Genomic DNA, 21,740 nt, shown 5'->3' with positions numbered 1-21,740 from the left:
TCCCTCCCAGTTATTGTATGGACAGCTAATTTTCTGCACCTTTCCTTCTAATATTCACCCTTATCTCTTGCTGGATAGAGGTTTCAATATACTACGGAGTTTGTTTTCTTTACGTTTCCTATTACTGCAATTTAATTTGCATGATAAATGATGAGAGGTAGAAAGATGATAAAAAGAAGCAGAACATTTCTTTATTAATTTTGTTTAAATTAGTGTAACTTTTCACTGACTGCTTTTTACAGGGAAAGCCTCTGTAGGAGTTATTTTAAGACCCTATTGTGGCTGGGAAGGATGCCACACTCCACATGCACCTCCTGCTTCATGTGTCACCATGCACATCCTTGTTTTGGTGTCTTGCTTCCTGCTTCACACCATGCTTGATGGTGCCTCTGGGCCATTCTTGCGCAGCACTGGTGACTTCTGTGCAGCAGCTGTGGTGTGGGGATGGTGCTGGATGGTTTTGGACGTAGCTGGGGATGCGGATGGGGTTGGGATGGGTGTGAGGGTGGGAACAGGGCTGGAGCCAGTGTGGCTGTTCGTGGGCCCGGCTGCTGCAGATTTTCATCTTTCAGGGGGGTGCTGCTCAGTGACAGGACAGGGGCTTCTGGGCTCACTGCTAGGAACAACGACACGATGTCCAAATGCGTGCGGGTACAACTCTGCCTTGCTCTGAGTGTCCTGGAGCTCAGTGCTTCTGAGCTGTGTTTGAGATCCAGTGTGACCCAAAAGTGCTGAGCCAAGGTGCAGGTGCTGCTTCTCGGCTCTTTCATCTGTGCAAACTCGCTGTCATGGTCAGGGCAGTGACTCGTGCATCCCACTCTGTGCTTTGCTGGCAGCTCAGCATTTATTTCAACAGCGCAGAGTTGGGATGGCTTTGCTCATGGCTGTTAGATTACAATTTCTGCTTACCTCAGTGGTTCCTCTCTTTCTTGCTGCCACCAGTGCATGTGGCTGGGATGCTGCCAGCCAACATGGAGCCTGCTGCAGTGCAATGCTATGCTGCAATGAGGGCTGGGACTGCCTCATCTCCTGGCCCCAAACTCTGCACCTCCTTCCATCCCAGGAGCAAGCATCTGTATATTTGTGCACTTAAATAGAGAGATGTGTAAAGTATTGAGATTTCTTAACGTATTCCACTGTGGCTTTTTGGTGGCTTTTTTTTTCTGTAAGCATTAATTCTCTTGGTGTTATTTACAGACATTTGTAAAGAGAAGAAAAAGCACCAGCGATGGAGGTTTGCCATAAATGTCCTTCTTTCCCCAGTTTTTGGTCTCCCAAATGACATTTCATTGCAGTGGAGCTGAGTTATAAACTTTTGAAAATTGCTTTTTTCCTTCTCTGAGCTGTAAGAAAAATACAGGGAGCACAACAAAATAATAAATAAAAATTGAAATTCAAGCCTGCGCTGCTGCCTCAGCAGCCTGCTGCACTGTGGGCTGTGTTTGAAAACAAGCCTTGGTACATTTATTTCTTTATTTGTGCAGATCCTCTGCTCCCCTGCACTGTGGCTGCACCTAAAGTCTCATCTCAGGAGAATCTTGTCCCAGAATGCTCTGACAGCACCTGCTGTGAGGATGCCCTCACAGCATCCTCCTGGCAGGGCCAGCCACCAGATCCCAGCCCATGAGGGCAGCTGAGCTGAGATCAGTGCTATTAATGGCAATATTAACATGGATTAGTGTGGGAAATAGAGGCTTGATTTCATACTTGTTCCTTATCTCTAGAGATGGCAAAATGCTTTGCAGAATGATTGTTCTATATTCATATATTTGTTTGGACATCTACATGGGATAATTTATTTTCATATAGGAAGAACTTGTCTTTTTTCCATGTTTTGTCCCAAAGAATAATCAGATCAGTGTGTTGCGGCCGAGAAGCAGAAAACGGGATCAAGACTTGTGCGTTGTGTCCAAGGATGAATTCTGCATTAGCTTTCCCCTGCAGCTCCCCCAGCCCCAGGCCGTGCTGCACACCCAGCCAGGTGAGACGTGCCTGCGGGGCAGCAGCCGCTCTCAGGTCTGCCCATGATGGTGGGTCGCCCGCCTGCTGACGTTGCACAGCTGTGGCTGTTACCTGGAGCAGGGACCAGAGCATCTAGGCAGATCTTATGATGGGTCTTTTTCTCCTGTGCGCTTCTTCTTCTGTGTGCTATGGAATGCATTGCTGCCATTCATAGAGCCCACCCCAGTTACTACTGCTGTCTCTTCCAAAGGCATCGTTGTTCATAAGATTCTGATATTAAAACTCCTCACTGTATAATCAAAATGAGTATTGCGACCATTATGCAGTACGTTGCTCTGTGTTCTCCACACGATGATGCTGTGATGTGATCCATCTGGTTGGTTGGTTGTGCTGTGATGTCTTTCTCTCCATCTCACACATAGAACAAAAGATGCCCCAATTGCCTCCCTAGCCCCCCCCCCCCAGTTTTTCACTCCTAATGCTACCAAGCTGTTAACTGCCTTCATTTTATTTGTGTGCTCTGAGTTGGTGCATTTTTTGACTGGCGGTGCTTTAATTCACCAGCCTGTGGGCTGCAGTGTGTCAAATAGCCTTTTAAAATCCAAATAGATTATGTCCAATGTTTTCTTCCTGTCTGAAGTCTGCATTACCTCTTTAAAAAATTCCAGCAGATTTGTCAAACGAGATTTACCCTTTTGTAAGACTCTGCTGGCTACTTTTATATCAGCTCGCATTTCTCCAGATGTTTTGTGATCTCATCAGTTATTAATGTCTCCATGATTCTGTCTTCTGCTGAAGTTACACAGTTATTACTGGTTACTGTGGCTATGAATGTGTCATCTCTTTCTTTCTTATTAGAACGCATCTGATGACAAGAATCTGCTCAGGGTGGGTTTGAATTTTAATAGAAGGAATGTTTTTCGGTCTCGAGTTTGAGGGATTTAGAAATGTCTCTATCTTCTTAATCTGTTGCTTTATTACTGTTATTTAACAATGATATCCCAAGGATGGGATGTTTCCAGTCATGCAGGAGTGCACAGCCCCTGCCGTGGGAGAGCTCGTGACCTTCAGGGTCCCTGCCCTCCTACCTGTTGCCCTTTAACACCGCCCTGCTGGCGCTGCCCTGGGCCCTGGCTGTTCCAGGTGCGTTCAGCTGGTTTCACCCCCAGGTCTGCCCAGCAATCAGAGCCTGCAGCAATGGGCACGGGGCTCTGCTGGCCCGGCTGCTCCTTGCAGCACAGATGAGAAGAGGTTTCTTTTCACCGCTGGACCTGAAGGAACTGCAGAGAAGCAGTCCAGTAGTCAGTGCTAAGCAGGGTGCTGACTTTCCTTGGCCTTTTCACAGAGCCACTGCCAACCACAGTCACTTGGTTTTGTTTCCTTGTGCTCTTAAAAGTGTTGTATTTCACATAACTTCCAGAATCCCTTTAGGGGTGCAAATGCCCCTTGTGCCTTGTGTACAGGAAGGAGGCAGCGTGCAAGGACAACTGGAGAATCCTTGGGAAGGTGGCAGAATACATCTATTGGGCTTCCACCTTTCAGAAGAAATAAAATGTGAGAGGGAGCATGACAACCTTCTCCCAGGTTGCCACTGCTCTGGGACTGGAGTGGCTGGGATGGAGGCATGCCTGTGCAGCAGAATTTATGGGAGAGTCGTGAGCTCCATGGAGCACATGGAATTTGGATCAGATACAAGCCAGCCTCTCCATTACATGTCTGTAGCTCTCTGCATATTTGCGATTATCCTTATGAATAATGTAAGTTACTGCTTTCAGATGGGAGAGACTTTGAGAAGGAGTTAGGGAACATGTCTGAGTGCTGATAATGAACTCGGTGTAAGAGAAGATAAAGCCATCTGTCAATGGACAGAGAAGTGCAGTCTTACCTAGAGCCAATAAAGTTTCTGGGTAAAGGAACAAAAAGCCTTTTTTTTTTTTTTACCCCTGTGGTCACTGCTTCTAGAACACTTTTTTTTTTTTCTCCTTTCATTAGTTCTGACTGAACAGTTGATGAGGAAGTGATTAATGTCACTATTTGGCTTTAAAATTGTGGCTATTATTTTTAAACACTCCTATCTGTAGAAGTGAAATTTTGTCATGGCAGTGAGTTTTGATTCACCTGGGAACTGCTGTTGGATTTATTTTAAAAATTACTGTCTAAAAATTTAATTTTTGATGCCTAGATGCAAGAAGAATTCTTCCTCCTCCCTTCCAGGAAAACAAATTCTTTACATAAACTTGAATTTTTCTAGCTGGGAAACCCAGCAGGAGGTAAAGATGCTGGGAGCCATTTAAATGCTTCTAACAACAAGATGTCTACATTTCACAGGGCTGGATGGAGGCATAGCATGGAGGCACTTTGATAAACTCATCCAGATCACCTGAGCATGCTGCTTACAACTCATCCATCAGCTCCCAGCTGGCTGTGACGTGGGCTGCTTGGCAGAGAGGTAAGGGATGCCTTCAGTTACTCCCCCATCTTGGGATGAAAGACAATTAGCATATAAGGAGAGTAATAGGGGAAGATTGACTCTTTTTCTTACTGTGTTGCAATACTTTTAAGGGGTTGCTGTGAAGAATTGATGTTAGTGTTATGCTGTAATGGTGTATGGGATATTTGGATATTTGGCTGTGGCGAGTTCACCTACTGATATTTAAAACCTGGTTACTTGCTAGTGGTTGTTTGGCTCGGAAAGAGCTACAAATGCTGGGAAAACTATCTCAGCAGCCTGGGAAAGCATTTCCATTGGTTTTGCTCGTGCTTGCAGTGCGTGCTGTCGGAGCTTCGGCATCTCTGTTTGCATTTGGTGGTGTTATCCTCCTGTTCGTTGTTGGGAAGACTGCTGGTCTAGTTGCTGAAACTTTAATTCAGTGGATAGTCAGAAGAAATGGGCCCAGGTTAATTTGTGAGATGCCAAGTTCTGTCCGTTGAGAGCTCTGCTGTTTATCTGGTTGAAGATATGGTGCTGCATGGGAGCGTTCCTCACCAGCTCTCTCTTTATCAAGGTGAGAAAGTATTCCTCTTTCCTGTGGGCTTCAAGCCTCCATGCCGATGGTTCAGGCCCTGGTCTCTCTCTTGATGAGTGCATGGCCATGTGGGACATGCCACTTTTGCACATCTCTGCTATGAATCTGTCTGTTCCTCCTGCTGCAGCAACTGTGTGCGAGGGGAGGGCAGGGAGGGGAAGGTTCACTTCTAGTTCTGATTCATCACTTTTATTGAGCTTAAATTCTTTTGTTTTAATGCACACTTGATTGAGCCAGCATTTATTGAAACGTTTATAGTTTGTAGGAAAAAGAGACAGTTGAAGAAAGAACAAATGAATCTAATGTAAATCAAATACTTAACACTTTTATAGAAACTACAAAGCCTTAAATGTGTATTCTTAATGGTAATTTTACAAAACTCCACCAGGCATCTTCAAATGGAGGTGTGACAGTGATTGTTTCAGTCTAGAGATGGCTTTCCTTTCACATGCTAATCATCTGCTCGTGGTGATATTTCTCAGTGTAGTTGCAGTCAGCAAATTGAATAATTTATGGAATGAATTTTGTTGTAAATTTATTGTGTCACAAGCAGGTTGTAATTTCACTAACAGTACACTTAAGTTATTAAGTAAAAAAAAAAAAATAATGTGGTTGATAGGATGGTGCATTTGGAGGTTCTCTTGCTCCCTCCCAACTAGTTCTCATCTTGTGTATTTTCAAACAGAGTATTTACCTAATTTTTATTCAGAATCTGATCTGAGAGAGAGGGGACATTAACATAAATGGGTTTGCATTTGCACACTATTGTTGAATCTGGGAGTCGTAAACAAATTACAGAAGATTTTATATAGACAGAAATAGCATTAAAATGGCACAGCTCTGTCGCTGTGCTGCTTTCCTTCCGTGTTTGTTTCTGAGTAATTGTCCTCTGCTTCCAAATGATGAAGTGCTAAAGGTGCAGGCAAACCCGCAGGGAGCAGCGGAGCCTTCTGCTTCCTCCCGAACTTTGCTTTAAGATAACTGGAGCCATTGCCATGCAGCTGGCCCTGTGCTGAGCTGTGCAGGCAGCACCGTGCCTGTGGGCTGGCACTGCTGTGGGTCCTGCTGCTGCCAGACCACGGAACGTTGCTGGCAGAGGCTTTGCCATGTCTGTGCAGGGAAGGGGAGGCTTTGGTTCTGTCGTGTTTTTCTCTCGCTCTATTTTTTTGTGCTAAAAACACACGTTTTCCCTTGGCTCACGCTGATACTTTCTGTCATCAACAGCAACTGCGTGGTGCTCAGGTGGATGATGATGTGTGGAAATGTGAAAGGGACAAGTGTTTGGTCTCACAAGTGTTGAAACCAAATGCAAGAAAAGAACATCATACATGATGTTTGTTGGCAATGAGGAGATCCGTCCAAATCCCTTTCCGTCCCTGTGCCGTGGTTGCTTCCCGACTTGCTATCTCATGCTTGGCCTTGCTTGCTGTGTTGCTGAGCAGTGAGCTGCTCAGGCGTAGCTGAGGTTCTGCCCTGTCAGGCAAAGCCCTGATTGGCATCTGCAGGAGCCACACGATTTCTGTTGTATTCCTTGAGCCTCTGTGGGAGTCCTAGAGGTGCTCGTTGGTGCAGCTTCTGGTGAGGTTTTGGTTTCTGCAACCTCAAAATGGATCACTTGTTCAAAGACAGATGTTCAACTGTCTGTAGCTGCCTGCTGTTAGTCTCAGGACACAAGCCTTTTGGGAAAGGGCTGTTCTTGCTTTCTTTTATTCAGGCAAACAAGGAACAAACCTGTTTGCATGGCTGCAGCTCTCTTAAGGTCCTGGCTGTCTTCTCCTTGCTCTTTGCAGCCCGCTCTCTGCTCCCTGCCCTTTCCTGCAGGCACTGAAGTCTCCTGTCTGTGCCCATCACACCTCTCATGCCTGACTCCCATTGCGGTGGCAGGGGAGGACTCAGCCTAGCAGTCACTGGGGAACCTCACTGGGAACACTGCTGTGGTGTGCAAATAGCATGGAAGGCAGGTTGCAACTGTTTTTATACATGTAATTACACAATATAAGCGCAATTACTTAAATGAGCTAAATATTTTTGTGTCTCAGTCTAAAATTGCAATCAGAAATTCTTGGGGGGGGCAGACATAGGAAAGACTTCTTCCAAAGGATGCCTCTGAATGCTCTTTTCCCTTAGGCACAGAGGCGGCGCAGGGTATGGCACCCGGAGGAGCAGAACTGTACAGTTTAAAATCTAAGCGTAGGTTTCCTTGTCTCAGGTTGTAATGGTGATCTTGAGACTTGCTGTGTGGCAGATGAAATTCAGGAGATGCTGCTCTCCTTCGTGGATGTTGCAGGCAGCAATGGGGCAGGTGCTTAGGGCTTTGCAACCCTTAATGTTCTGCAAGTCAGTGCAAACCCAGTTGCGGTTCTCACCGTGAGCTCTGCACAGCAAGGGGAGCAGGGGGAGCCTTGGTTCTGTGCTGGGAATGCGCCGCTCGGAGGTGCAGGGCTGCAGGCAGGCTGTGGCACGGTGTCACACCGCTGGGAACGGGCCGCCCCGAAACCTCCTGTGCCATCAGGTCACCAACCTCTGGGTACTTTCTCCTGTTGCTGTGGATTTCAGCTAAAATTGAGAAAGCATTTCTACATTTCATTCCTCAGATGGAATTCCTGTTGGAAGCGCTGTGCTGTAATTATGGTTGCGTGTGTTAAATTTTTAATTTGATTTTCATTTGTCTATTCAATTGATATAATTGATGTGCATCCCATCTCCCCCGGGGTGCAGGTTAATAACCTGCTAACCTCGGCACAGGGGATGATAAAAGGATCCCACACCAGGGTTTAAGGAACCGTTTATAATATATGTTTTTAACAGTATCCTTATTTTTTGTCCCTCATAGCTCGCGGCATTTTAGACTTTGAAAGCCTCAGTAGGCGTTAAAGTTGAAATAATTAATGTTTTTAATGAAAGGAACCATTCATACAAGGAAGCCAAACATATCACTGCTGTGAATATATCACAAAACAAAAGAAAAAAATAAAATGGACAGATAGAATCAAATTCTGTTTGCTGTCAGAGCAGGCTGTTCGGTTGGTTTTTGTTTTGTGTGTGCAAGCTGCAGAGGGCACGTGCCAAGTAAACAATGCCTGTAAGCCATGAAGGATGATGGAAGCAGGTAGAAGCGCACAGATGGTACAAGGCATTCACAAATAGTGTATGGCAAAATGAAAGGCATCCGGGTTAGGTAAAAATACTTTGCAGGTTCGTTTGAAATACCTGGGTACTTTCCCTGTGCTGCTGCACCGAGGATTAAGCGCCCACGCCAGGAGCTCAGGGACGGTGCCATCGCGAGTGCACTGCTCTGTGGGGCGTCATGAAGCAGCACGAGCAGCAGAGCAGAAGCAGCCCTTGGCTGGGACCCCGCTGCAACAACCCTCCCGAGGCAGAGCCCTGGGATCACAAATAACGTGCCTTCCTGCTGAGGCACAGCAGGCTGCCTTGCGGTGCCAGGGCTGCTCCTGCTTGCAGCAAATGCACAGAGTCTCAGTGAGGACCTGCCTGTGCCGCGGGAGAAGGCGGTGCCTGCTGGCCTCGTCCCCGGGGCTGCTGGGCTCCGCACTCTGCAAGGCACGCGCTTGGCCTGGAGCCGGCTGCTCTTGGTCCGGGGGGAGCACTGGTGCGGCACGATCTCTTCCTCAGATGTGCATCTTTTGCTCTCAGATGGTTAGAGGCTGGCATGAATCCTAGGGTGCGAAGATTAATACCTTTTCTAAACCTATTAAATTAATTAGAAAAACACGCTGTTTTTAGCCTCTGCTTTTGTGCATGCTGCAGGACAGTCCGACAGCGTGCTTTGCTTTCCAGTTTTATTCGTTTAGAATACTGTCAATCCACAGTGCTTTAACTTTTTGCCTCTAAAGTGAATTTATTTTTACTTATTAACATCGTTTTTTTTTCATTTCCAATCCTGTTGCCAGTTGCCCCAGTTTGCTTGCTCTCCTCTCTATCCTCTCGTGCTAATTACCCTCACGCTTTTGTCTCTTGTACCAACTGTACAGCACAGCATCACTCCTCTTGTGACGAGGGCAGCCTGGGCTCAGTGTTGCATGGAAACCCGCTGCTGGGAGCGGGGCAGGGAGCTCTGGCAGTGGTGTTGTGTACGAGGGTGGCCGTGCTGCCCCAGGGCTGTGGGAAGTTGCGGTGAGGTGGGTTGTTCTCTCTTCCCAGGTAACTGATAGGATGAGGGGTGATGGCCTCATGTTGTACCAGGTTGCATATTAGGAACAATTTCTCCTCCCGGAGAGCGGTCAGGCAGCGGCACAGGCTGCGTGGTGGTGGTGGGGTCACCGTCCCTGGGGGTGTCCCAGAACTGCAGGGCTGTGACACTGAGGGACGTGGCTGTGGGCATGGTGGGATGGTTTTGGGTGGGACTTAGAGGTTGTAGAGGTCTTCTCCAAGCTGAATGATTCTATGATTCTCGGACTATCAATACACCTTCATGGAATGATGTGATTTAAACTTACTGTTTAATTGACATTGATGATTGGCCCTTGAAGCCAAGACCATGCCTGCGAAGAGTGGTGCCATCCCAGTGGGCACAAAGCCTCTGGCAGCCCTGTCACACAGCATCCCTGGTGACACACAGAGCATCTCCATCGTGGCTGTGCCTGGTGAGAAATGGGCGTTTCTGACCAGTGTTCTGAACAATGTAAGGCTTTGCAGATTGAAGCTGACGTCTCAAAGTGCCCCCTAAAAGCTGACAGTCAATGCAGCAGTAGGAGTTAATAATATATGTGAGTCTCCTGCCACATCCTAAGGCTTTTTTCTTCAATATTATTCAAAATTTAGGCACCTTTCATATTAATTAAATGGTAACTTTCTGTATCCAGTGATCAAACTATCCTGTAGTGCTTGCTCAGAGCAATCAGAAATGACGAAAATAAAGTACTAATATAATTTCAATGTGAATGATTTGATCCCTGGGGTTTCTATCATATTAAACAAAGAAACAAATTAACCAGTGACCAAATTAAGTGGAGGAACTTGCATTATGGACAGGCAATAGATTTTTTTTTTTTTTTTCTTTCTTCTGTATTTAAGCTGCCAGCTGTTTTCTTGCTTCAGGTCCAGTTCTTGTGTTTCTCCAAAAGTTCCTAGAAAAAAATCCCGCTGCCAGTGCCGTTACTTGTGCTGCTGTGTAGCTGGGTTAAATACTTATTTTACAGGAAGTCTGGTGAAGAAAATCAGAAGGGGAATTGTGAGTGCTGAATGAGTGCTGGTTGATGCAGTGCCGGTGACTGTGCTGGGGATTCCATTGCTTCAGGCTGCCCTGTGTCCTGGTGCGGCCACGTTGTGAGGTCTCTCCAGATGTGCCCTGTGCCCTCGGGGCAGCAGTTTCCAGTCTGAGATGAGGCACGTGGGCCCGATCCTTCCCATGAGCCACGGCCGAGTCCCACTGCGGGTCTCTGGGGCAATCCCACACAGACCCTTGGGACTGACATCCTCTGGCCGTGCTGGTCAGGAATGTAGATACAGATCAGGAATACAGATCTGCTGTGATAGAGCAGCAGATCACAGAATCATAGAAGGGCTTTGGTTGGAAGGGACCTTAAAGATCATCAGTCCTGACACCTGCTGTGGGCTGGCTGCTGCCTGTCAGGTCCGTGCCACGGCCGGCCCAGCACAGCACAGGGCTCTGCCTGCCCCGCCGGACGGTCTGGTCACACGTGTCTCCTAACAAAGACATTGTTATAATAGAGGGATTAATCAAAAGTTGGGCTAAGGCGACGCTCTGGTCGGCCTGTGGTTTCAGCAGTTCTGAAGTAATGGGCAGCATCTTGCTCTGCACTATAAACATCTGGTTGAGGAGACTGAAAGAATTGAATTCTGAGCCTGAAAAATGACACGTTGAGTAGAAGCCCTACTTTCATCTCTGCGATAATGTTTTTAGGAGAATACGCGCAGTGTCTCAGCGTTAACATTCTTTAACTGCTCCTCAAATTACTAATGCTTCACGTTGCTTTAATCCATTCTGCTGTAATAGCTTTATTAGATTAAACTCCCTGCTGAGCAAGTGAGGAACAGTGGGATTATCGCACTTCCCTTTGAACAGCCAGTAAAGACAAAATAAATGGTTAACAAAATAGAACAAATTCAGTTTGCAGGTGATCTGTGGTTCTCAGCCTCACGGATGGTGACTGCGCATGGTCTCTAAGTGTCCCTATTATTCCTTGCTTGAAAAAACACCTTTTTAGCAGCCTGGAGGAATTCCTGAGGTTAAAAAAAAAAAAAAAAAAAAAGTCCTAATGGAATAAAAGTTCCCTGTTCCCCTTTGGATGTGTTGCTAATTGCATCACACCGACTGCAGGGCCAGTGTGAGGAAAACCTGAAACTATATTAAAAAAAAAAGAAGGTTTTTTTTTTTAGCTTCACTTTTGACTAAGCCGTAGGTACAGCAATAACAATCCTTTATCAAGTGTCTCCCAGAGTGGTAACTCTTAATGACTGAGGGTTTTTTCTTCTTTTTTTTTCTTTTTTTGAGTAAATCTAATTAACTATTTGAAGTATTCCATCAAGAGGCTCACGGTTACTATACACAAGCAGTGGGTGGCTCTTCGAGATTCTCTTAAAAACTCAGTTTCTTCTCAGCATTCTCAAAATCCTCGTCTGCTGGAGCAATTTGAATTTTGTTATTAGTGACTGCTGGAAATCATAATTCAATAAAGACTAACTCATTTTAAAATGCTCCATGCTGAGCGTGCATTAGGTAACTTGGGAAACTTAGGAGACACAGAAAAACATACACTAATATTCAGGTCTACACAGGAAATTGGTATGGCACTGAGCAGTTTGAAGGAGGCTTTTTGTATTTTTTTAAGAAGCTGCAGAAAGGTTGGAAGGAATGCAGCTTTTTTCTGCTAAATGTATTCCTTCCCTCTCCCCGGCGTTTCTTCCTAATGCGCTGGCGGCGGGCCAAAGGAATGCGGCCCACAGCCTGCCAGGGGACAGGGGAAATGCGCACGATAAACACTGCTGTCATCATTTCAGAGATAAGTAAGAAGGCCGTCGTGTTTCTTTTCTTAAACTCCTAGCGTGTCCCCAGTTATTTGTCTCAAATGAGTTTGGAAGTTTTAAGTATCCCTCGTGCCCCATCTCTCCTATTCCCTTTATGGCAATAATACTGCGGCCACAGAATATATCGTCTGCCCGTGGGGGAGTGGGCCTCCGCCTCGGGTTTTTAAGCCACGTCTGCAGCTGGAGCAGGAGCAGTCATTGAACAGCGAGGTGCGATGGAGGGGTGTCATTTCCCGCAGCGAATCCTTCACAGGGCACTGTGCCATCCGTGCCGTCCGGCCGCCGCTGCTCGGGTTCACTGTGTGAATACACACGGGGATTTTTTCCCAATTTCTTTCCCCGCGAGTTGTTTCATCTTCAGAATCACAACATTTCCTGCTGATATCAGAGGTTTCCATTCTCCCCTTCTCTCCTTGTTCTTTCTCGCCGTTTTCAGACTCACGTACCCTTCTGTTTCTCACCGCCGCTCCCTTTCATCCCTGCTCCTCTCTTGGTGCCTCCTCCATTTTGATCCCCCTGCTTAGCCAGGGTTCAGGAAACAACTGCTGTCTTCCGCCTGTTTTCCCTCCTTTGCCGCTTCTGGTTTGATTGAGTCTCTTTGTCAGTTTCCTCCTTCTTGTTTTTGTGTGTTTTTTCCCCTTTTTAAAATCGGACTCAATGATCGAGTCCCCTTTCCCCCTCTGTGCGATGTGGTGGTGCTGCCCTGAGGCAGTGGGGGTGGGTTTGGTGGCCCCGCAGAGGGCAGGAGAAGGGCAAAGAGCGTGCAGGGACCAGCAGGGCCGTGCCCGTGGTGAGGGCAGGGGGTGAGGAACTGGGATGAAGGCAGAGTGCCCGTGGAGCCAAGCAGGCACACGGCAGCTTGGAGGCCAGTTTTAGGTTGTTTACCTCGGAGATAGCTTTAGAAAGCTCGGCACGCAGCGTGCTGTTCAGCTCGAGGCTGCACTTGGGCTGTGACTTTCTAGATGTTGCTTTGTGACCGCTGCTGTGTCCGCTTGGTGGCAAAGGAGCGTCCCCTGACCGAGGGCCGCCGCTCTGTGGGAATGTGGCATTGCTGCTGGGCGCCATGCGAGGGTCTGGGGGAGGCTGGGCTTTAAAAAGTTCTTTTACTTTCTTCCTAATATTGATGGTGCGAGAGAAGTAGGTAAAATTTACAGGGGAGAGCATCAGACCTTCCCTCTGCTGACACCTGCCCCGTTTGTGCCGCCTTTCATTTTCTGAAGCGTTACATATGGACTGAACGCATCTTTCTTATGCAGCTCTGCGGCTGAATGAAAAAGTGAAAAAAGCCCAACCGAGCCCCAAACCAAACAACGTTTCCCCGCCAAGGCAATCGATAAACACTCGCGAGCCCCAGCTCCCAGCGCCCGCGGGCAGCGATGCGGGCAGCCCAGCTCTGCGGCTCCGTGCCGCCCCGCTCCGCCCCTCGCTGCGGGACGCGGCTGCCCCCTGGCGCTGTGCGGGCGGTGCGGGGTCGCGGAGCGCTCCGCTCGGGGCAGTGCGGTCTGTGCGCTCGGCAGCCGTTACCGAGGGAGGAGAGCGCACGTGGAGCCAGGCGTGCTGCGTGTTACCGGCGCGTTTATTTTATGGCTGGGTTTGCTGAGGGCTGCGGGAGTTCTGTCGGCACGTGCTCAGCCGGCGCAGTCCTCGGGCTGCCGGGTGCCGAGCCCTGCAGGGGAGGTGTTGAGTTCGTTCCGCACCGTGGGGCACCGCAGAGCCCCGCGCTTCCCTTGGCGCGCCACCGTGTGCCCGAGTGTCGCCGGCGGCACTGGGACGTCTCCGGCTCGGGGCCGGGCAGTGCGCAGGTATTGGCGCTGGGATGAGGGTTGGTCGTGAGGTGGTGGATTAGAGGACAATCAGGCACGGACTTGTGTTGTTTTGGAACCTGGGCCCCGGCTCAAGGCCGTTCTGCGCTTTCCTATAGGTCCCCTTTGTAGAAATTGGTTTTGTAGTATGTTGGCTGTGGAACCTAAGGATGAATGAAGCAGGCTAAGAGAGACTTCTGGTTTGCTCGGTCCAGCTCTGTGCTGTTTCCTCCATTGACTGCCTCTCTTCTCCTTTTAGATCTGCTGCTTTTCATCCTTGCTGTCCCTTTGCCTCCACCTTTTAACGATTCTCATTTCCGCAATGCTACACAGCAGATCTCTGGGTCTGGACCCACAGCCCTGCTGGGATCACACAGCCGACCCGGCACTGCCCTCAGAAATCTGTCACTATTCCAGAACGCTGTTTTGAAGAGCGACTTTTGTTTATGTTTTCATCCACGTGCGAGGGAGGCTTGTGTTGCTGTCTGCCCTGTAGTGCAGGGATCCCTGCCTGCAAGGGGGAGCTGACCTGCTGCGAGATGTTGGTGAGGGCTGGCACTGCCGAGCAGAGCTGCCTTAATGCCATCTGGTTTGTCTTTGTGGGGCAGGAGACCCGTAAAGCTGCACAGTGAATCCCTGCGTGTGTTGTGGCAACAGTGTGGAAACATTTCTTAGCAATACCAGGAAAGAAAGAAAAGCATTTAATTTTCTGATTTCTTGCTGAATATGGAATGGAAAATATGTTGATTTAAGTCTAAAAAAATGCACAATCGGCGTGGGGGGGGGGGGGGGGGAAGTAAGAAAGAATGAAATCCGTTGCCATATCTGGTTCCATTAGTAAACAGTAAATGGAAAATGACGAGGAGTTGGGTTTCAAAGGGCCGCGAATGCCCCGCGCTCCCGCAGCCCGTCCCGCACTGCCCCGGGCGGTGGCGCAGGGCTGGCAGCCCGTGCCGTGGCCCCGCTGCCTTTCTGCTCCAGCAGCTTCCAACATGACACCTCCCGGCCGGCGCTCGTGTTCCTCACTGCCCTTTCACGGGCTCTTTCTGTTCCAAGCTGTAAAGAGGGTTAAGAAAGGAATTGTCTCTATTATGGTAATTAAACTCCCGGGAAACAGCCTCATTAGACTAATAATGAGTAAATACAGTGGCAGCGCTATTCCTTGCCTGGCAGTGGGGATGCCCGGTGCCCGCTCCGTGTGGGTTCGGCCCCGCAGCGCTCAGCTGCTGCCAGGTGTGCATCTGTGCTTGGCTGTGCGGATGCTCAGGGAGGTGCGTCCAAGTTTTGGCGTTGGTGCAAAGCAGAGCCCCTGCTGTGCTTCGTGCTGCCTCGGGGGGGTGACGTTGCCTGCCGTGTTGCTGGAAGCCAAACCCCAAATGCAGGCGCTTTTCAGCCTCAGAGTTTATGGGTGCCCAACCTTTTGGCTTGCTCAGGCTGCACCGAGCAAAGAGAATTATAGAAGCACGGAATGGTTTGCATTGGAAGAGACCTCTAAAGGCCACCTGGCCCCACTCGTGGCCATGAACAGGGACACTCACAGCTCCGCCAGTGCTCAGAGCCCCCCTGCTGGACCCTGAGTGTCTGCAGGGTGCGGGCCTATAAAATATGCAATGTAGTTAATGTATGTAACAAAACTTCTGTGCTCTGCTGCAGACACTGACCCCACGGAGGCTGGGCGCTCGTTGCCAATGCTCCGGTTGCTCTGTTGCCTTTTCAGAAAGCAGATTATGAAGGGAGAATGAAATTAGCAGTGAAAGTATTAAAATATTGATAGCAATCATTCCGCGTCCTGGCTTTACCATTTAATAATTAATTTTACCTTGAAGGTTGGTGTATGAGGTGGACTCTGCTTTGCCTTGCCTTCGCTCAGCAAGATGTTTGAGGATATATTTTAAACATCCCCAGATCTCAGCACACAGCTCTCACTCCGCATGGTTAGCAGCTGGGGTTTGCTTTGTGCAGGCAGGAGGGGAGGTGACCCCGTCCCCCCTGAGCCCCCCCATGCTGTGCCCTGCGTGCCCTTTCCCTGCAGTCCCTGTTGCCTCCTCACCCCTTTGCAGTGCCGTGCACAGTGATGAGCTCAGTGCTGCTTTGGGACACAGCTGTGGCTCAGCCCGGGGGGCTTTTCTTAAATGTATGCGTGAGTTTCACCATTTAATAAGAATATTGGCACAAATACAACCCATACACAATTTTTTAACTGCACAAACTTTTGAATTTGTTGTGAAGAATTTATTTATTTAATGCGACTTTAGTTTTAATGTCAGATTCAGGTGTGGAAATAACTGTGCCCTGTGAGCGCTGTGTGAGCTGTGCAGGAGGCGTCCCGGCAGCGTCTGCCAGACTGGAGGTTGGCACTGGGAACTCCGTGCTCCTCTTGGCATGGTTTAACAGATCCTTTTTATTGTCTCAAGGGTAAATGCCTCTCATTTCTGAGCTGACAGAGCATACATGTAATGTGTTTCTCTTAAAGTGGCCCTGATTTTAAATGTCTGCAAATGTAAGAAGGCTTCCTCACACCATGCTGGAGATTCAGTGCTCGTGCTTTGGAAACAGTGTTTTTCTATGGTCAATTTTAGCAGAGAATGCTGGAAAGGGAGCATTCTGTTGTAGCGTTGAGAAAAATTGAGCACACCCACCTCAGACTCTTTTAAGACGCAATTAAGGGGGTTGCAGTTTGCTTCTGCACATTGCTCCCCACCTGAAGTGTTGGCACAGCTGTACATGACTTCTGGTGCTGGGGATCCTTGCAGGGGATGTGCATGACAATGTGGTCCCTTCCCCATGTTTGGGCTCTGCAGTGACACCACGGGGTCCTTTGGGCCTGTGAGGAAGGGAGAGCAGGGCTCGGACAGGGGATGTTGCTGTGGGTGGCAGAGTGGTGCAGCAGGAATTGGGCTTGGAGGAGCTCGCTCCTAATGACCCCCCACTCCATTGCAGGGTATCATTTCCTGCAGAAAACCTCTGCACAGCGTCCATCTTTGTCCCTGTAATTGCAGAGTATCTGTCAGCACAGCATGATCATATTTGTGCGTATGACACGAAAGCAATCAGTGTACGGTATCCAAAAGGAACAGCCACAGAGAGATTTTCTGCCATATGGTATGTCTCTGTCTCATTGCTGATAGACACATCATGGGAATACCCGCAGCGTTAGGTGGCACTGTCCTTCGTCACCATGTTTGTCATGGAACCAGGGCAGCTGCAGCAGGACTAGAACCACGCTGGGCCAAAAATCCGAATGCCCGGAGCTTCCTGCTGGGCCTCCCCCAACCACAGCTGGTGGAGGCTTCTCCAGGGTGGCCCTGGGACCGCTCACTCCAGAGTCGCTCCTGCGCTGGGCCCCATCTTGACAGCCTGGCTTTGGGCTCAATCCCAAAGACTTAGGGCAGCCTGCTGTCTTGGGTCTCCTGGCCAGGAGGAGAGGGGCTGCTCTTGGGAGGACCCAGGGTGTGATGTCCATGGGAGGCACTTCGGGCTGGAGGAGGCGTGCTGCAGCCCTGGCACTGCTGCTTGGCACCTGCATGGAAACGTCTCAGCTGTTGTGTAGGGAGGTTGTGGCTGTACGAACAGACATGGAAGACTTGTGGGTGTGCCTCATTGCCTGATTTGTCAACAGTGAGATTCTCCTTCACGAATAGCACTTATCACTGGGGGACACGGTAGGGCACTCAGGACAGGGTGGTGTTTTTAATGACTCATCTAGAGTGTATCTGTGCCGTGCTGTTGGCATACCGTGGAACACCGCGGCTGTTCACAATGGCAGGGCTGTGCTGTGCTGTGCTGTGCTCTGCAGTGCAGTGCTCTGCAGTGCTGTGCTGTGCAGTGCTGTGCTGTGCTGTGCTCTGCAGTGCTGTGCAGTGCTGTGCTGTGCTGTGCTGTGCTGCCTGTTGCATGCCTGGCAGCTGGTTGTTGCCTTCCAGCGCTGACGGCTCCTGCTCTATGCCGACCAACTCAAGAGGAGTTATGGAAGTGCAGAGAGCTTCAGCTGACAGTGAAGTGAGGACAGCCCCATAGAGAGCTGAGAGATGGATGTCACTTGGAAATGCTCAGGGAAAGTTGGGACATGGTGCATATCAATTCTCAGTTAAATTCTTCTCTTTCTTTTCCTTTTTTTTTTTTTTTTTTTAACTTCTGGAAAAAATTCTTTCCACAGTAGCAGCCGTGCAGCTGTTAACTAATCCCATAACAAGTGGCATTTAGGCACACATTTTCCAAATTAAATATGCTTGCATGTTGGACTGCTTTCATACCCTGTAATACAAACACTTTCCCTTCTGGGAAAAGGGAAAAAAAAAACTAGAAGAAAGATCCTCCCAGGCCCTGGGAGAGTGGGGAAAGGGGTGAGTGTGAGTGTGTGAGTGTGTGTGCTGTGCTGGCAGCAGCGTGCAGCTCAGTGAGGAGCGCGGAGCCGCTGGAGCTCTGCAGGGCGATCAGGGGCCGCTCATGCTTCCATTATTGGTTGGGGCGGTGACATTCAGGGTTGTTATTCGGTCACGCTCTCGTGGCTGTGTTTTGCTGGGAGGTGTTTGGGAATCCTCCGCCGTGCTTGCACGTAATCTGAAGTTGCCCTTTGTTGCATTTTTTCCCTGGTCGTTTAATATTTCAGATCCTGGATGCGGTCTGGGTTCAGTTTGGGCACAAGGGCTGGCAGCGCCTTCTGTTGGACTTGGGAGAGATATTTCTGGGGGCATCTGTGGGCACCCGCTCCCCCCAGCCGCCTCCTGCACGTTTTTGAGAATCCCATACCAAATTTTTCAGGCTCCCCTCACGAGCCATTAACGGGGAGAGTAATTTATCGGTAACGTAGGAAAAAAACGCCCCGCGCTTCCTCGCCCCCCGCTGCTCGGTGCGCCATCTCAAGGCCGAGCGTGCCGGGCGCCGCGCCGGGGGTCAGGCCGTGCTCGGGGTCAGCGCCGCGGAGCGCTGCCCGCAGGGGGCGCTCGCTCACCACGGACCGCCGCCGCGCTGCGCCCCGCTGGACCCGGCGGGAGGGGGAGGGAAAGGGGGAGGGGGCGGGACGGGGGGTCCCGGGGTGCCGCGGTGTCCCCGGGGGAGCGGCCCGCGGCCGCGTCGGATTCGCGTCGGAGCCACCGCGGGGTCACCGTGCGCCTTTCCCCGTCCGTAGGGCATGGAAGGCTGAAAGCGTCCCGCGGTGCGGTCCGTCCTCGTTGTGCCGTTGGGTTTGGCGACGCCGACGCCGCGCACGCGGTCACCTCCCGGGGTGCTGCCGGAACGGCGACTTAAGCCGTTCTCCGTCGCTAATGAGGGCTGTGACGCTGATCTTCAAGTTTCCCTTTGCTATTTGCTCTGTTCTCTCTTTTCATTTATTTTTTCTTTGAGAATGCGTTCACATTTTCTTTTAAAACCCAAGCATTTCAAAATGGGAACAGAAATTCTTTTATTCTGTAGAGCAGGTTTCCATTTGCTGTATGTCACTTATTAAAGTAAAATGATTTGCAGCCAGTCCCCTTACATCAGCGCAAGGTGCCTTCACTCCGTGATGAGGAGGGATGGGAGGGTTATGGTGACAGCACATCTGGGACACTGCTTTGTTTTAATGTGGGCAGCGCTCTGGGGCTGGGCCAGGTGGGGCCACGGCTGCAGCCAGAGCACTCTGGGGTCAGCCTTGTGCACAGCCACAACGGCAGCCACAGCACTCTGCCATCAGCAGCACTCACTGGTGTTGCACTGCTTGCAGGGAAGGCCTGCAGTTTTATTTGGGCTGGCTTTCACTCTGGGTTTGAGGAGATGCAACAACCTGCCTAGAACTGTGATGGTGGTGTTAGGGCTTCTGCTTTAAATCAACATGAGTGTCTCAGGTATTACTGTCTGTTTGCAGGTTTTTGGCAGCCTTAAGAATTCGGCTCAAGTTAAAAGCGGACTCAGAACTGTTCAGTCTCATTGTGGCTTTTACATAACAAATTTAAATTGTTTTAACTAATTTTGAGTTGCAATTTTACAGTAATGTTAAAGCTTGCTGAATTTGTCCATATCTGTGGTGTCATGTTTTGAAGTGGTTGTGGATTAACAAGAGATGTGGGCAAATTGCAATTTTGTGTTGTTTCTTTGTTGTGTAGGGAAAAAATAGAGGTGAGCAGGAAACCAAAGGGGGTTGTTTCCAACTGTACTGCTTTCTGGAGAGCAATTTTGGTGTAACAAATGCGTGCACACTCGTCTGTCTGTGCAGCAGTGGGATTCCCGGAACCACGGCAAAACAGCGCTGTGTCTCGTTAGATAGATCTGCTGCAGGATCTGTTCTTTCATAAATGGATTCCTCGTATGCAATATATATCTTTGTTTTTCTGTTCTGCCAAATACATTGTTCTTATCTTAACATGCATTTTAGTCATGAGAGAGTATACAACGTGACTGCAAGGGCTGACTTCTAAATAATCATAAAATGAAAAACGGCGATCAGTTCTGAATGCCCATTCCAATGCAGATGGGCCCAGCAGGCTGAACTGGGGCTCTGGGCTGCCGTCCCTGGGTGCAGGGCACAGCGTGGCCACCCCGTGCTGTAGCTGTTCCCATTCATAAAATCTCTTTCTGCTTCCTTACATTGCAAAGGCAAACGCTGGTGTGCATCAGAAAGAAACAGGATCATAGGCAGAACCTATTCATCAAGCTCCTTATTTCCTGGAGTTCCTTTTCTGATCCCTTTTGCATGCAGTGCATTATATGTCAAAATCTTTTTTTCCATATTTTGTTCTGTCATCTATTAACCATTGGAATATTTTCAGTGTGCTCAAATCCACCATATTCAGGAAATCCTGCCCGGCGGGGCTTCGTGGCACAGGAGCTTGTGGCTCAGGGCCTAATCCTCACCACTGTTTTTGATGGCAAAAGAAAAAATTGAGTTGTTCAAACTCGGTTGGTCCCAGATCTGGGTCTGGAGCAGCCAGCGGGGCTGTGGGGGCTGCAGGACCTGGTGGATGTGGCAACGGGCACCGCAGTGTCGTGGCTGTTGTAAAATGGGGGAGTGTAGCCACTGCTGCCTTCCCTGTTTGCTCCATCCTGTTTCAGCGGGGCTCCAATAGATTGTTTATCTGTTATTGTTTTTAAGCCCCGCTGTGGTTAATGTCATTATTTTATTTCAATCTGTGGTTTGCACGGCCAATATTTCTGCTGCAGTTTTCCCACTCCCTCCTCCTCCAGGTCTCCCCGCGCTCCATGGGCTGCGTTTCCCGGAGCGGTGCAGGATTACCCGACCCACAGCACTGCTGCTTCCTCCAATTGTCTGCGTCTCTCAGGGTCCTAAATCCATCCCGAATTGGTTTCATTGCTGGCAGATTTGTGCGTTCCATCTTGTTTTGGGACCCGGCTTTCCTATGAATATCTCCAATCATTTTATATTTTTCCAAGCAGAAGTTTTATTACATGCAGACAATCTGTATATGACTGGCGAAAATGAGAAGATAAAGGCTTGATTGAAAACATGTCAAATTCCAGTTTTTGCCTGGGTGCAACAGAACGGATTTTTATTGTGCGCAGCGCGGTGACAGAAGCGCTGCCGTGAATGGATGGCCCTGCGCTGCCCCGCGGAGGAGCAATGGTTAAATTATGCACTCGCTGGAGTATGAAGGCAGTTCTTCTCTGCTGACAGATAGTTTGACCAGTGTCAGGTTATCCCGATGCGTTCAGCATACCTTCATTGCATCATAAATAAAGCAGACAAATTACTTTTTTTTTTTTCCTTTTTTTTTCCTGGGGTGGAATAAGCACCGGGAAGGGAGGGATCGGGGCTGGGGGTCTGGTGGTGAGGAGGGGGGGAGTGAAGAATTAGAAGGAGAAGAAAAAAGAGAGCGATCTTTGCAGACACTCTATGAATCTCGGCTTGGCAGCTGAGAACAATGAGAAAAGCAAGCAATTACCTCGGATCCTTCCCCTTACCCAGACATAGGAAATATATTCCTGCCTGCCTGCACCGTTTTTTTCCTCC

The 21,740-nt window shown here is 49.2% G+C and overlaps 1 protein-coding gene across 2 annotated transcripts in view; it reads left to right on the top strand.

Annotated features, from left to right (window-relative positions):
- The window catches only part of ZFHX3 (zinc finger homeobox 3), a 508,991-nt gene that overhangs the window by 35,468 nt on the left and 451,783 nt on the right, over window positions 1–21,740 (top strand). For both annotated transcript variants that reach the window (XM_052686500.1, XM_052686501.1), the window contains one exon: window positions 4,291–4,411. The gene's annotated coding sequence lies outside the window, so the exon portion shown is untranslated. The remainder of the gene's footprint in view (window positions 1–4,290; window positions 4,412–21,740) is intronic.

This window comes from Tympanuchus pallidicinctus, unplaced genomic scaffold (assembly GCF_026119805.1).
Source record: "Tympanuchus pallidicinctus isolate F22 unplaced genomic scaffold, pur_lepc_1.0 scaffold22, whole genome shotgun sequence".
In the NCBI taxonomy this organism is placed as follows: domain Eukaryota; kingdom Metazoa; phylum Chordata; class Aves; order Galliformes; family Phasianidae; genus Tympanuchus; species Tympanuchus pallidicinctus.
Note: the sequence above shows the minus strand (reverse complement) of the source record. Positions and strands in the feature narration are given on the sequence as shown.